Raw genomic sequence first — 13,467 nt, forward strand, 5'->3', positions numbered from 1 at the left:
TTTGTTGTTTTTATTTATCATAGCAATTTTAAAAAATGAAGACGGTCTCCTCTTAACTGAGAAGAACAAGAGAAAGCTAGATCCCCTCCTCCCAAGGGCAGTTAGCCTCCGCCAGCAACTCCCCAGAGCTGGGAAAGCAAGTAGGTGGGGCCTGCTGGGCAGCCAGCCGAGAGTGGCTCAGTGGGAAAGGTGCCTACTGTGTAAGCCTAAGAATGGAGTTTGGTCACCAGAACCCACGGAAAGATGGAGAGAGATAATGACTACAAGGTTGTCCTCTAACTTCTGAATGCATACCATATACTGCACTCACACACGTATACACAAGAACGTATACACAAGAATACAAATACACACATGAATATGTGAGTACACAGTAGCAGTAAATAAAAAGTCAGTGTTTGAAGAAGTATGAAGGAAAAGTCACTGTGACCAGGCATGTTCCTGTAGATACCTTTCTCTGGGTCTTCGTGCCCGCGCGAGCACAGTCACACTACAAACTACCTAGCCTGCCCTGCCACTTGAGAATCCCTGTGTGTCTGCACTCAGAGCTGAAGCTCTTCACCGCCTGTTACCCACCACAGACTGAACAGGATCCTCACTGATTGATGTAGGTTCCTTTTTGTTTCTTTGATCTTTGACAGCATCTCTATAAACTTACACTGATCTCGAACTTCCCAGCTCCTGATTCTCCTGCCTCTACCTCTTAGTAAGGATTCAGCTTCATTTTTTAAGAACTCATCCTTAGGCTCCAGGACACAATTTTACAAAGCCCCTGGCTTTGCAGTGGCACCTTTGTGGATGCTTTGGGGCTGTTAGGCAGGAAGGGTTCCTACTAAACTCCCTCTCTGGACTGTAGCTCTGGACACACTTAGAATCATTGAAACTGTGCTTTCCTCAGGAGTGCCCCAGGTGCTAAGTGGGGGAGACTAAGGGCATCCTTAGTCCCCATCCTTCCTGGGGACCCAGCAGGCACATCCCATGATGTGTCTTAAGCCCCTTTCCCTGTTGACTTGCCCGAGCACAGCTGTGCCCACAGGCTGTGCTGACTACCCCCTCTGCCTTCTGTGGGGTTCTTTACAGACTGTCAGATGCTTCACAGATGCTCACTGCAAGAGCAGGGATGGTGCTGAGCAGCAGTTAGCCAGCCTGCATGTGCACCGTTCTTGGGAGTGTGACTAGAGAGCATAAAGACTCCACCTCTGTTGTCTAAGCAGCTAGCCACTTCCGTGGCCACCAATGCTGTTGTCTCTGACACTGTGAGCATTACATGGTGGGTTCTGGACACACAATATGTGGCTAATTACAGCTCCCTGCAACCTGCTTCAATCTAGGAGCCCAGGAACAGAAAGTATGGCCTGGCCCTTAGAAGCTGCTCAGCAGGTGCTTACCCAGGTTGGCATTGTTGAAAGCAGCAACAACAGGAAGCCCTGATGGCCCAGCAGTGCCTTGCACTTCAGGCTCTTGAGCATTTTTAGACCAGCTGCAGAGCCATGCCCTCAGTCTCCATAGAACTCAGAGCTGAAAGGGGTCAGGCCCAAACTGGCTATCCCCAGTGGATCCTCTGGTTGTCCCTGACTCTGAGTGGTGGCACGCTGGAAGGCAGGGATCTAGGGCAATGGGGACCAGGAATGCAGCTTGAAGAGCTCAGAACACCATGTCATTGTGGAGAGTGAATGGCACAGCTTGGTACCTGGACTGTCCAGGTACCACTTGGAAACCCAGAGTTGGGGAAGGCCTTATATCCCTACAGGCCCTGTCACAGACGGAGACAATGTCCCCTTCTTGACTGTCTTGAAGGTTAGTTGAAAACAGTTTCCAAAGCTGCCAAGGATATTGGTTTTCAGGACAAACCAAAGGCCAGGAGCTCATGTCATAGGCATGCTCCGGCCATTCTTTCCCTTTGTTACCCCTGGAATGGCATAGTGGGAAGAACCCTACCCTACTAGTTGTTCCCTCCTTGCAGAAGCTTCACCCTGTTGGCAGGGCCTTCAGGCTCTGAAGCTCTCCTTTCCTTTCTATGCTCCTTATCCTCGTGGTCCAGGAATACTGTCCTGTACCCCACATTCCCACCAGTGCTCTACTCTCACCAGGTGCACAGAGCAGATCCAAGTTGTATACCACCCACCATTGTCCTGAGTAAGTTTTGAGACTGTGAGGAGCTGAGGTGGCTTACCAGAGTCTCAAGCTCAGGAATACACCTCCATAGCAAGCTGGACTCCAAGCTGGAAAGCATCCCACCAGCGCTGGCAGGAACTGGTATGTAGGTCTCCCTCAAGGGCTCAGGGAGCCTGGCTGTGTGTGGGCCTTGGACACAGGCTTGTCCTCAAGGAGACCACAGGCTGGGAGCTGAAGGGCGGCAGCCCAGACCTTCCGTTTGCTGAGAAAGGGATGAAAGGGAAGTGTCCGTGTCAGCTGTCTTCGTGGATAAATGAAGAGCATCCTTCCTCTGTTAAGAAACGTAATGTCGAAAGAACTGGACCCTTCCACAACCCCAGGCTGAAAGGCTAGTAGAGGGGAGGCTTCTATGGAGTGAGTAGCTGGGTCTGATGACTCTATCTGTGGCTGTGTTCAGGTCCGATTCCTTATGGTCACTGATGCCAACACACCGCTTGATCATCCCACAGCAAGCTGCAAACCAGCGATAACATCAGGCCCTTGTACACTCAGACCCAAAGTCACTTGCTGTGCCAGGTCTAGTCATGTTTACTATCCCCAGGTTATCCTACGGCAGAACTGTAGAGTGCCAGCTGTTGGAAAGGTCAAGGGTCTGTCAATTATACGGGAATGGCACAATTATACGGGATCAGCACACTCTGGAGCTGATCTCAATGACATTCCTTTCTTTATCCCCAAGAGCCTTTACCTGCTGGCAGCACTCTACTGCCTCATCACTGTGGTCTGGTCCCTGAGGTCTGGAATTCCTCAGAATCCACTCTCTGAGTTCTAGATGTGCCTGGCTTCGGTCGGGGGAAGAAATGGAAAGAGAGCTTTTGTATGCTCTCACAGGCCTCCAAAGTTGAGCAGGGATCTTAGCTCAGGAAGGGGAGGAAGAAAATGCCCTAGCAGTCTTCTGCCACCCAGTGTCCACTTCTCTACCTAGGAATAATCGGCCCATTTACACCAGGCTTGACTAGAAGGGAAGCTTAGCTAGAGGGATTAGTGCAATGCAGGACCTTCATCAGCAGTGAATGTGAGGACAAAGAACACACACACACACACCCTGGAACAGCTTCAGAGAACAGGTTCATTTATTGGTGGGGGCAGGGAGTATTTATGTCCCTGGGGAGGTGGGCAGGGTCTCTGGGTCAAGGTTTGTGTGGCCAGAACAGAACAGATGAAAGATACTTCATCTGCATACTCAGGGGCTAGGAGTTCTGAGAAAAAACAAAAACAACAACAACAAAAAACTTATAAGGAGTAAGGCCGAATAACTGTTAGGGTAGTAAATTCTTACTGGGGTTGGTAGTGGGATAGCCAACTTTCTGGTGCTTGTTTGGGAGAGGGGAGGGAGTCAACACGTGCAGTCCTCATATGAGGTATTCTGGGCTGAAATTCTCTACCCTTTCCCTATTAATCCTGGACTTTAACCCAGTCTTTTAAATCAGTGGTTCTCAAGCTTCCTACTGCTGTGACCCATTAATACAGTTCCTCATTCTATGGTGACCCCAACTATAAAATTATTTCATTGCTACTTCACTGTAATGTTGCCACCATTATAATCATAATATAAATATTTGATATGCAAGGCTATCTGATATGCGGCCCCCAAAGGAGTCACACTACCCACAGGTTGAGAACCACTGTTGTGCACCAGCCACTTGGCTAGGAGCTGTGAATCCAGTGGCTGGGATGCTTTTGTATCCCTCTCTTCAAGTCTGCAGCACTTAGCCAGTTAGTCCACCAGGCAAGGCACTGGCCAGCAGGCTGCGCCCTGCACCCCAGCTGCTGGCTTTACAGGTCCTGAGGAATTAGCACTAAGGGTTTAGAGCCTCTCCAGTTTGCTCGGTCTGCTCCTGCTACCGTACCCCTGCCCACCCTTCTCCCCCCAGTCATTCTAGAACCTTAAGCTGAACTCTTCCTTAAGTTGCTTTTGGTCGTAGTGTTTAGAACAGCAACAGGAAAGTAACTGATGCAGACCCTGAATCCAGAGAGAGAAGGAGAGGGAGAGAGGGAGAAAAGGAGGGAGACACCTGAGAGCTGAATGGCAAGAGGATGTTCTGCTTAAACCTGCTTAGGCAACTTAGAAAAAGAAACTCTTAAAAAAAAATCTTGGGGCCAGAGAGATGGCTCAGTGGTCAAAAGCACTCACTGCTTTTTAGAGGACCCAAGTTCAGTTTCCAACTCTCACATCTACAACTCCAGTCCAGGGGATCCAATACCTCTGGCTCTCTGAGGGTAGCTGCGTTCAAATGGACAAAACCACACACACACACACACACACACACACACACACACACACACAAAATAATAATAAGAAGAATACTTTTTAAAACAGAATTTTTTTGAAATAAAAATGATAAACAAAAAAGGGTTTGGGGAAAAAAAAAAAAATAAAAAAAAAAAAAAAAAAAGGGTTTGGGGTTATTCTGCAGTACCACAAAAAGAAGGGAAAAGGAGAGGGGAAGAAGGAAAAGAAGGGTGAGGAAGAGGAGAGTGAAAAGAAAGAGCAGGAGGGAGGAAGAGGAGATAAAGAGAAGCAGGAGGGAGAAAAGAGAAGAGGAGATTGAAAAAGGAGGAGGAAGAGGAGAATGAGGAGGAGCAGGTGGGAGGAAATAGGAGGAAGAGGAGGGGTCTGGGTAGGGGGAGAAGAGGAGGGTTAAGAGCAGGACAGAGGAGGAGCAGTCTGGATCTTAGAAGGTACAGAGGACTGTCCCGTGTCTTTAGATATGCTAGCAGTGTTCAGATTGTGCTTAGAAAAGCTGTCCTACTTCTGGACTGTGTGGAAGAAGCGGAGGAGGTGTTTTCTGTGGACTAGTAACTCTTGAGATGAGCTCTAGAAGAATTTAAGCAAAGAAAAAATGTGTAACCCTGAAAGCTCTATTCCATAGCACAAGGGCATGAGCTTTCTGCTCTCTACTTTACGTGTATTTGATATTCTCCATAGTTATATGTTCTAAGACTCAGTTTAAGGTGTTACAACTGAGCCTCCAGGTTTGGACCAGCAGCAGAGCAGGTTTCTGAAGCATCCAGCTGGAACAGGAGGAGCTATATCCACATCTCACTCTCAGCCTCTTCCCTCATAGACTAGCACCAGCTCCTGGGCTCCAGAGGAGGAGATACTAGACCACTACAAAAGCAGCCCCTTCCAGGGAGCGATCCCCCCATCCCTACCCCAAGAGCTGTCAGGCTGCTGCAACAAAGGCCTCCAGGACAGCCTTTCCCGAACACAGAGGCCATTTGCCACCCCCACTTCCAGAGTTATGGTGCTGTGCTTTGGGGAAGTTGAATCAGTGTCCATGTCCCTCAAAGTTGCCTGAGCCTCACTGAACTGAACCCAGGGCTCCCTTTTGTTCCCTGCCTCCAGCTGTTGAGACCCATTTAGGGCCACAGCATGAGGGTGCTTCCTGCTGCTGCTTAGCTCTGCCACCTGTCTGCATACCCCGGGGACACGCAGCGCTGGAAATGAGTTCCAACTAGCTCTCTAGCTACTGCAGCAGGAACAGCGGCAGAGAGACCAAAGATCAGGAGGCTTCCCTCGAAGCCCTTTTCCTTGCCAGGGTATGCCAGAGCACTCCTCAGGGCAGGCACCCTCCTTTCTGTGCAGACAATAAATAGTGCTGTGCAAGTCGGTGAGGCTTGGATCTCAAGAGGGCTGGGCTTGGGGTGTCTGGAAGTGAGATTTCATAGCTGAAGGAAGCAAGGAGAGCCCATCGAAGCTCTGGGGCAGGTGGAAGCTGGGCCCTGCCATTATGAGCATGGGAGGCTGGGACCACCTTATGCAAATCTGACTTACTCCTTTGTCTCAGTTCTACACATAGGTCCTCCCGTCGCTGCTCCTGGCAGCTGTGACTGTGTCACCTTAAGTAAAAGACAGACAGGCTCCCCAAAGAATCATCTCACTGTGTGCCTGAGCTGGCCAGTCACTGCCATGGGACCATGCACAACAATGGAATCTAAGGGGGAATTCAAAGACATTGAGGCCAGGAAGGGATTGGTGAAGTAGAAATGAGGAGTAACACACAGTTGGAACACTAATGCTTTGCACAGGATCCATAACCACGGAAGCCCTGTCCCACGTGCATCCGTGGGTCTGATGCCCTACCTCCACGGTTGCTGGCAGTCACTCTGCACTGTGCTTTCTGTGGACAGAGGCTTGCCTGCCTAACTGAGCAATATAGTTCTTCCAAAACATTGTGGGTAAGGTCGCCTACTTCACTACCCCCTGACTTGATTTCTTCAGAACTGACAGAGCAACTTTATTTTAATGATATTTTTTCCATCTGTATTTCACCCTCCAAATTCATATGCTAAGTCCTCCAACCTCCGATGTGAGGATCAGAAGATGGGGTGGTGATAAAGGAATGATTGCCTGGCTTGGCAGCAAGCACTTTTACCTACTGACCCTTTCTGTCAGCCCTGAAAAGAGCCAGCTTGTGACCAGGAGGTCCTGGGCCTTGGGATGACCCTTGACTAACTCATCTTCCCTAACAGGAAGGGTCCAACCATCTTGAATGGTACAACTTGAAGGTTCCATAAGTTGGATCTGGACTCAGCATGGAGCTGTCCCTCTGGCTATATGACCTTGTACAAGGTGGTACCTTTGTGTAACAACAGCCTTTTTGTTTAACAGAGTTGTGCTGCTGGTGGGGGGAGGGGAAAAGCCAAGCTGATAGCTTTCAGGTGTCTCCAGGCACTGCAGAGGAGAGCCAGGCCCTTCAGTAATCACTGCCATGGGAAGCTGGGTAGCATCCAGTTGGCACACTTGCTGACAACAGCTCTTTCGGGAAGCTGAGGGCCGGGAGAGGGTGTTGGGAGGGAGCCTCACCTCCTCCTGGGGTGGGCATGACAGCAGAGCCCATCTGCAGGCTGAACAGCAGAGGCTGGCATTGAGCAATAACCCAGGTACCAGCCAGGAGGTTCCAGACGGTGTCATTCCTGGCAGCTGGCAGCCTCTTCTCTTGTTTTTGGGACTCCGAGGAGGCCAGGTAAGTAGCTCTTTCTCTTACCTTCCTGCACCCAGGCCAGGTTGTGCTTGGCATCAGATCTACCTTCTCTGGTAACCTTACCCATTAGGGTAAGGTTAGCTTCTGTTTAGTGGGTGAGGCTTGGATCTCAAGAGGGCTGGGCTTGGGGTGTCTGGAAGTGAGATTTCATAGCTGAAGGAAGCAATCCTCCATTATTTTGTTTTCCTCTTTTGACAGATGGAGGCAAGGAGACAGAATACCAGAGGCTACTGCTTGGGACTTGGGGCAGCTGGAGTACAGGAAAGGGACATCCTAGGAGAAAGCTAGAGGGCTGGCCTTGGTGTGCTAGGTGTGGCTTTGGGGCACATATCTTTCCCTGTTTTGGAGGTTTGGGGTTTTTTATTGTTGTTTTTATTTTTTTTGAGACAGGGTTTCTCTGTGTACCAGAGCCCTGGCTATCTTGATTCACAGAGACCTGCCTGCCTCTGCCTCTCCAGTGGGATCAAAGGTATGTGCCACCACACCTAGCTTGTTTTGTTTTTTGAGATAGGGTTTCTCCGTGTAGCCCCAGCTGTCCTGGAATTCTATAGACCAGACTGGCTTGGAACTCACAGAGATCTGCCTGTCTCTGCCTCTAGAGTGCTGGGATTAAAGACACATGCCACCATTGCCTGGCCCCTGTTTTGAAGTTTAAAGGAGGAGGAGAATGTGATCACTTAGTGGGTATTTCTGAGTGAGCCAGTTGAGGGGCAGACATTGGGCCGAAAACGTCATAGGAATAATTGAAATTTCCAGGTGTAAGCCCCCCTCCCAACCCAGGGGTGTCACAGGCCAGGGCTAGTGAGGCCAGGCTGTGGGAACAGAACTGGCAGCTGAGGCTGGTGGGGGTGGGGGTGGTGTGTGGGGGTGGGTGGGGATGGGTGGTGGGAGGGTGGGGGGTGAGGGTTGCGTTAGGACTCTAATGAACCTTGGTTATCTAGAGTTATAGGGAAGGCCACAGCTGGGAGCCCCGGAAATATTCTGGAGGTCATGGGGTAGCTGGAATTAAAGTGGCAGCTTTTTGGAGATGGACTGTGTTGAGATTCAGGAATAGCTGCACACTGATCACTCAGATAGCAGACTCAGATATCACTCAGATAGATGGAAGTTTATTGAATGCTTAGCAAAGTCTAACTGGTCAAGGACACAGCCTGGATTCAGAAACTAAGACTATGACCCTGAGCTGTTCTCAGAATGAGTTTTTAATGGAACAATACCATAACCAAGCAGCAAGATCAATTCCATTCTTGGAACATTGTGTCTAGCCGAGCAAGAAGAATCAATTCTATTCCAGGTACATTGTGCCTAGGTAGCTAGACAAAGCATTTTAAGCTGATTGCCTGGGATATAGGGTGGGAAAGCATGGGGGCTTTCCAGTCTCCTATCTTTTCTGTAAAAAACATAGCAGGATATTGTGGTTTAACTCCAACAGAACATACAATTTATCTTTTACTTAAGCAGAATATTCAGCAAGTATTGAACTGTAAGTAAAGGCTGTTCTCTATCAGGAAGAGCCTGAGAACTTGAATTCAGTTTCACCTCATGATCAAAATGGAAACTGAAGACAAAATGGCTTTGGTTGTGCTAAAGACAAAAGCAGGTATCAACAGAGGAGCTATAATTTTTATGCTAAAAACTAAAAGTAGGTCTCAACAGAGGGGTTATCCTCATGCAAAAAGTTAAAGCAGGCCTCAGCAATGTTCCCTTGGTCTGTCCTGTTCCTCTCCCTGATTCTATTGGAGAAGGAACACAAGGATGGCCTTCCAGACACTGGCTACTCCCCTGACTTGTTCCTCGGGCTGCTTTTTCTTCACCCTTCCAAAGCCTGTTCTCTGGGTCTCCATTTTTCCATTAAAACAAGGCCCAAGTAGAGCACTGAGTATATAATGCCTATATACTCAGCATTCAGGAGGCTGAAGCAGGAATGTGGCAAGTTCTAGTCCAGCCTGGGTTGGACATAGGGAGAACCTGTCTCAAAAGGCCCTCCCTGAGAGCAGTGTAGCCCTAGAGGTTCTGAGAGATGGAAGAGTAAAAAGGGGCCCAGGCCTTTGCTCATTTTCCTGTCTCTGGTGTTAGGCACAGTATCTGCCACAGAGGTGAATGGGAGGGTAAAAAGCAGGGGCGGGAGTCAGGCAGGAGTAGTCAGGGTGGCAGGAGTCAGGGTGGGAGTTGTCAGGAAGGGAGGTCAGTTGGCTTCAGCTGGCTCAGGGCTGAGAACTAAGGATTGGAGAAGCTGAGGTCTGCTTTTCCCCCAAAGATCAGGGGCAGCATCTGTTGAGAGAGGAGGCAAGAAGAACCCCAAGAATATTTGCACCCCAGCCTCTATTTCCACCAGATGGAGCCAGCTGTGGGTGTGCATGGACAGGGTAGGTCTGGGATATTGGCAGGTAAAATAATGTGCAGTGCGTTGAAGGAGAGGCTTGAGAATGAGGTTGGGGAGAAAGGAGAGAGGTTGGAATGGGTGGATAGGGCAGGTAGAGGCTCATGAAGAATGGTAGCATCCACTATGTCCTCTGAGTAAATTGAGCCACTCCCCTAAACTGAGACAGGAAATGCACTCCTTCTGAAAGAGAAAGCTGAGGTTCAGAGAGTCAGAATAACTTGCCCAACGTCACACACAAAATACCAGAGCTGGGATTCCAGCCCAGGATACGACAGGTACCTGTTTAGCCAGGCATGGTACAAACAGTACCACAGCCTGTTAGCTCTCTGCAAGACCCTGGATCCCACAGCCCTGTATTCAGGCATCCGTGGGTAGAAAAGCTGCCCCAGAGAAACTTAGTTTCCTGTCTATGACTCAATGAGACTGAGGATAAAGAAGGCTGTACATCAGGTGCTAGATAGAGCTGGCAGAGGGTCTTTGGAAGGGTATCCTTCTGGAGGGGACGTAGGTGGTGAGAGAGTCGGGGCTGATTTTCTGTGGGTGGCAGCACCTGGAAAGAACCTGCACAAATCACGGAAGGACAGAGTACACAGGCAAAGAGGGAGGCTGGGGAGGTATGAGCAGGTGGAGGGCAGAGCAGGTGCAACAGTATGCCCAGGAGGGTGTTCTTGCCAATTCTGAGTAGTCTCAGTGTATCCCTGTGAGCCTGAAGAGTGGGTAGGGTGGTTTGGCCTGGTGAACAAAGCCTTGGAAAAGGGACTGGCCGTGGACTATCAGGTGCTGGTGTGGGGGCTGGGCCTTTGTCTCCTCCCACCGCCTCACCTCCATTATGCTCCACATTAGACGTGCTTCCTGCATACATCTAAATTGGGCTTTCCTCTCCATGGTGGCAGCAGCAGGCAACTGGGTGATGCTTTCAAAAACAAAGCTGTTGGGAAAATTCCACTTTTGTGTGCTGTGACACAGAGCAGCCGTGCCCCGCCCCCAATCTTAGCTAGAGTCTGCAGCCTGCAGGCTTCCAGTCTGGTCACTTCTACTGAACATTGAGCACCCCTCTCTCTCTCTTCCCCATCTCTGACCTGCCCCAGGCCATGAGGCAAGGCATTAGGGGTACCCATTCCTTCTGTTGTGACTTAGTCTTTCTGTCAGTTACTTGTGATGCACAGTATAAAAGTGACCTTGAGTTGTGAGCCAGCCCTGCCTGGATCAAGGCTCTCAGGTGGCCTTTGGGTACCACTAAACTCCCAGCATGGCTATAGAATCTGGAGTCCCACAGCCCAGCAGTCACCCTGCTTGGATGGTTCTCGCTCCCAGTGGAAGCCAGTGCTTGTTAGGCTTGTGGGCTGAAAACTTGGCTTGTGCTGAAAACCTAACCTGGGGACAATGGAATAGAACTGTGACACCTAGGCTGAGTGGCTTCGCCTCCCAGCCCTATCCTTCTCTGTAAGATGTAAGGTGTTTTACTGTTCACCTAACAGACCATGTGGACGTTTAAAATTTACACATGTAAGAGACCCAAGACACTCAGATGTGGTCAGGCATCAATCTGCTGTTTCTTCCTCTCCTGCCCCTTCATGCTTGGAACTGAACGAGAGCTATCCTCAGCCTCTCTGTGTTCTTTACTCGGCAGAGGTGGTGTACATTTCGTAGCCTTTGATCGCAGTCAGCCTCAGTGTTGTAAGCCCTTCCTCCACACTGTATCCCGATTTGTGCGAAGGTCTGGCCAGCGCTCGTTGTCCTTGTTATATTGTTAGATATGGGCACTGTCAAAGCATATTGACTAACTTCTGACTTAGTTGTCCAAGGACTGACCCATCACCTCACACTTCGCATTCCTCTGTACTGGTAGCTAAGGCCTCTCAGTTAACGTTTTAGAAATACGCAATTAAAGCAGGAGTGGTGGCGCATTCCTGCAATCCCAGCACGGAGGAGATAGAGGCAGCACAATCAGAACTTAAAAAGTCGTCTTTGTCTAGGCAGCAACTTTGAGGCCAGGCTGAGCTCCATGAGACCCTGTCATTTAAAAAAAAAAATTAAAAAGCAAACTGTTATTAGCCATGGTGACCCTACTGTAGTGTCATAGACTATTAGAGACTATGCCTCCTCATCAGCAGTGCCCCTAAAATTTTGCTTGATGGCTGTGTATGCCATTTCTTTTAGTAAATCACCCTGTATTGTGGGGCATCTACACTGTCCGTCTTTGCTGTAAATGACACTATGGTGACATCTTGTAATAAAAGAGCCCAAGTTTGCAGGTGATATTGGATATTGTCAATATTCCTCCTTTAAACATGTCATCAGAATGAAGGGATTCCAAGATATAAATGAATCCCCGTTTGTGTTCTTTGATGGGGGCTGTGCTGGAGTTCTGCCTCTGAATCTTGATGCTTCACATCTTTTGTAGGCCAGGAAACTGGTAACCACACTGGTTAAAAAAAAGAGGAGGCCAGTCGTGGTGGCACATGCCTTTAATCTCAGCACTCAGAGGCAGAGGCAGGCGGATCTCTGTGACCTCGGGGTCAGCCTGGTCTATGAAGAGAGTCCTGGACAGCCAAGTCTACCCAGAGTACCCTGTCTCAAACAACAACAAACAAACAAACAAACAAAAAGAGGTGCTAGGCTTGGTAGCGCACACATTTAATCTCTGCACTCCAGAGGCAAAGGCTTGGTGGTTCTCTATGAGTTCAAGGACAGCCTGGTCTGCAAAGTGAGGCCAGGACAGCCAGGGCTCTGTTATACAGAGAAGCCCTGTCTCAAACAAAAACAAACAAACAAATGAGGAAAACACTGGGCATGGTGGTACATACCTTTAATCCTAAGACTTGGGAGGCAGACAGATCCCAGAGTTCAAGGCTAGCCTGGTCTACAGGGAGAGTTCTAGGACGGCCAGGACTGCACAGACACTCCCCCCCCCCCAAAAAAAAAAGAAAGAAAGAAAAAAAGGGGAAATTCTAGTTGATAGGCTTTTTGGTAAGAGTCTAAGTCCAAGTGCAGTGAGGAATGGTGGGTTGCAGTGGCCCCTCTGGCTGCCTAACGCCATTCTGTTGGCACCCTCTGCCTACCTCGGGTTGCTGGCCACCAGCCTGCTAGCAGTTCTTGCCTCTTTTTTTTTTTCTTCTTGTACAGTTTTAAGAACCAACCAGAGAAATCCAAATTCCAAGCATTGTGTCCTAAAAATGGGAACTGTGGTCTCCATGGTGAAGAAGGTAACACTCCAACAGAATGGAGAAGGAAAGGATTGGGTCTTGGAAGGACTCCGAGATACCTCTGGCTGAAGACCTCTGGACAGAGCCAGCAAAGTCTCAGGGTGGCATGTGAACCTGTTATTACTGTAACCATGCCATGCCAGGAGCCAGTGGCATGGGAGGCAGGGTGGAGTTGAGCAGAACCTGACCTGGGGACAATGAAATAGAACTCAGCACCTAGGCTGAGTGGCTTCTCCTGCCAGCCCTATCCTTCTCTATAAGATGTAAGGCACTGAGTGAGCTTGGAAGGTTGTGGAGATCAACCTCTGTCACAGAGGTGAAGTGCTAGCCAATGCCAGGAATGACTCCAGGTAAGGATAGGTGTAGGTGTGCAGTTTGTGTGTTGGTGGCATTCGGGGAGGTTGGGATCTGTGTGTTCAGGAGATGAGATCCATGTATCTCCGGAAGGAAGGTTAGAGGGTCCTAATGGAACAGCTATTTTGTGCCTACCACCCATCAACTGCCTGAGGATTCTTCACCCCTCTCTCTCCATCTGTTTTCTCCCTGGTAAGTCAGAGGGTTGGGCCTGATGTCCTGATGAGGACCCTCCTGGAGCTTCATCTGGTTAGATAACCTTTTTCCTTATAAGAGGTATGGCCACAAATTGCAGCGCAAACTACATCTGTCTGTCCTAGGAGCCCCCATGAAAGCAGGAGTTGTGGGCTTGTGTTTTGAG

Source organism: Meriones unguiculatus, chromosome 12 (genome assembly GCF_030254825.1).
Source record: "Meriones unguiculatus strain TT.TT164.6M chromosome 12, Bangor_MerUng_6.1, whole genome shotgun sequence".
In the NCBI taxonomy this organism is placed as follows: Eukaryota; Metazoa; Chordata; class Mammalia; order Rodentia; family Muridae; genus Meriones; species Meriones unguiculatus.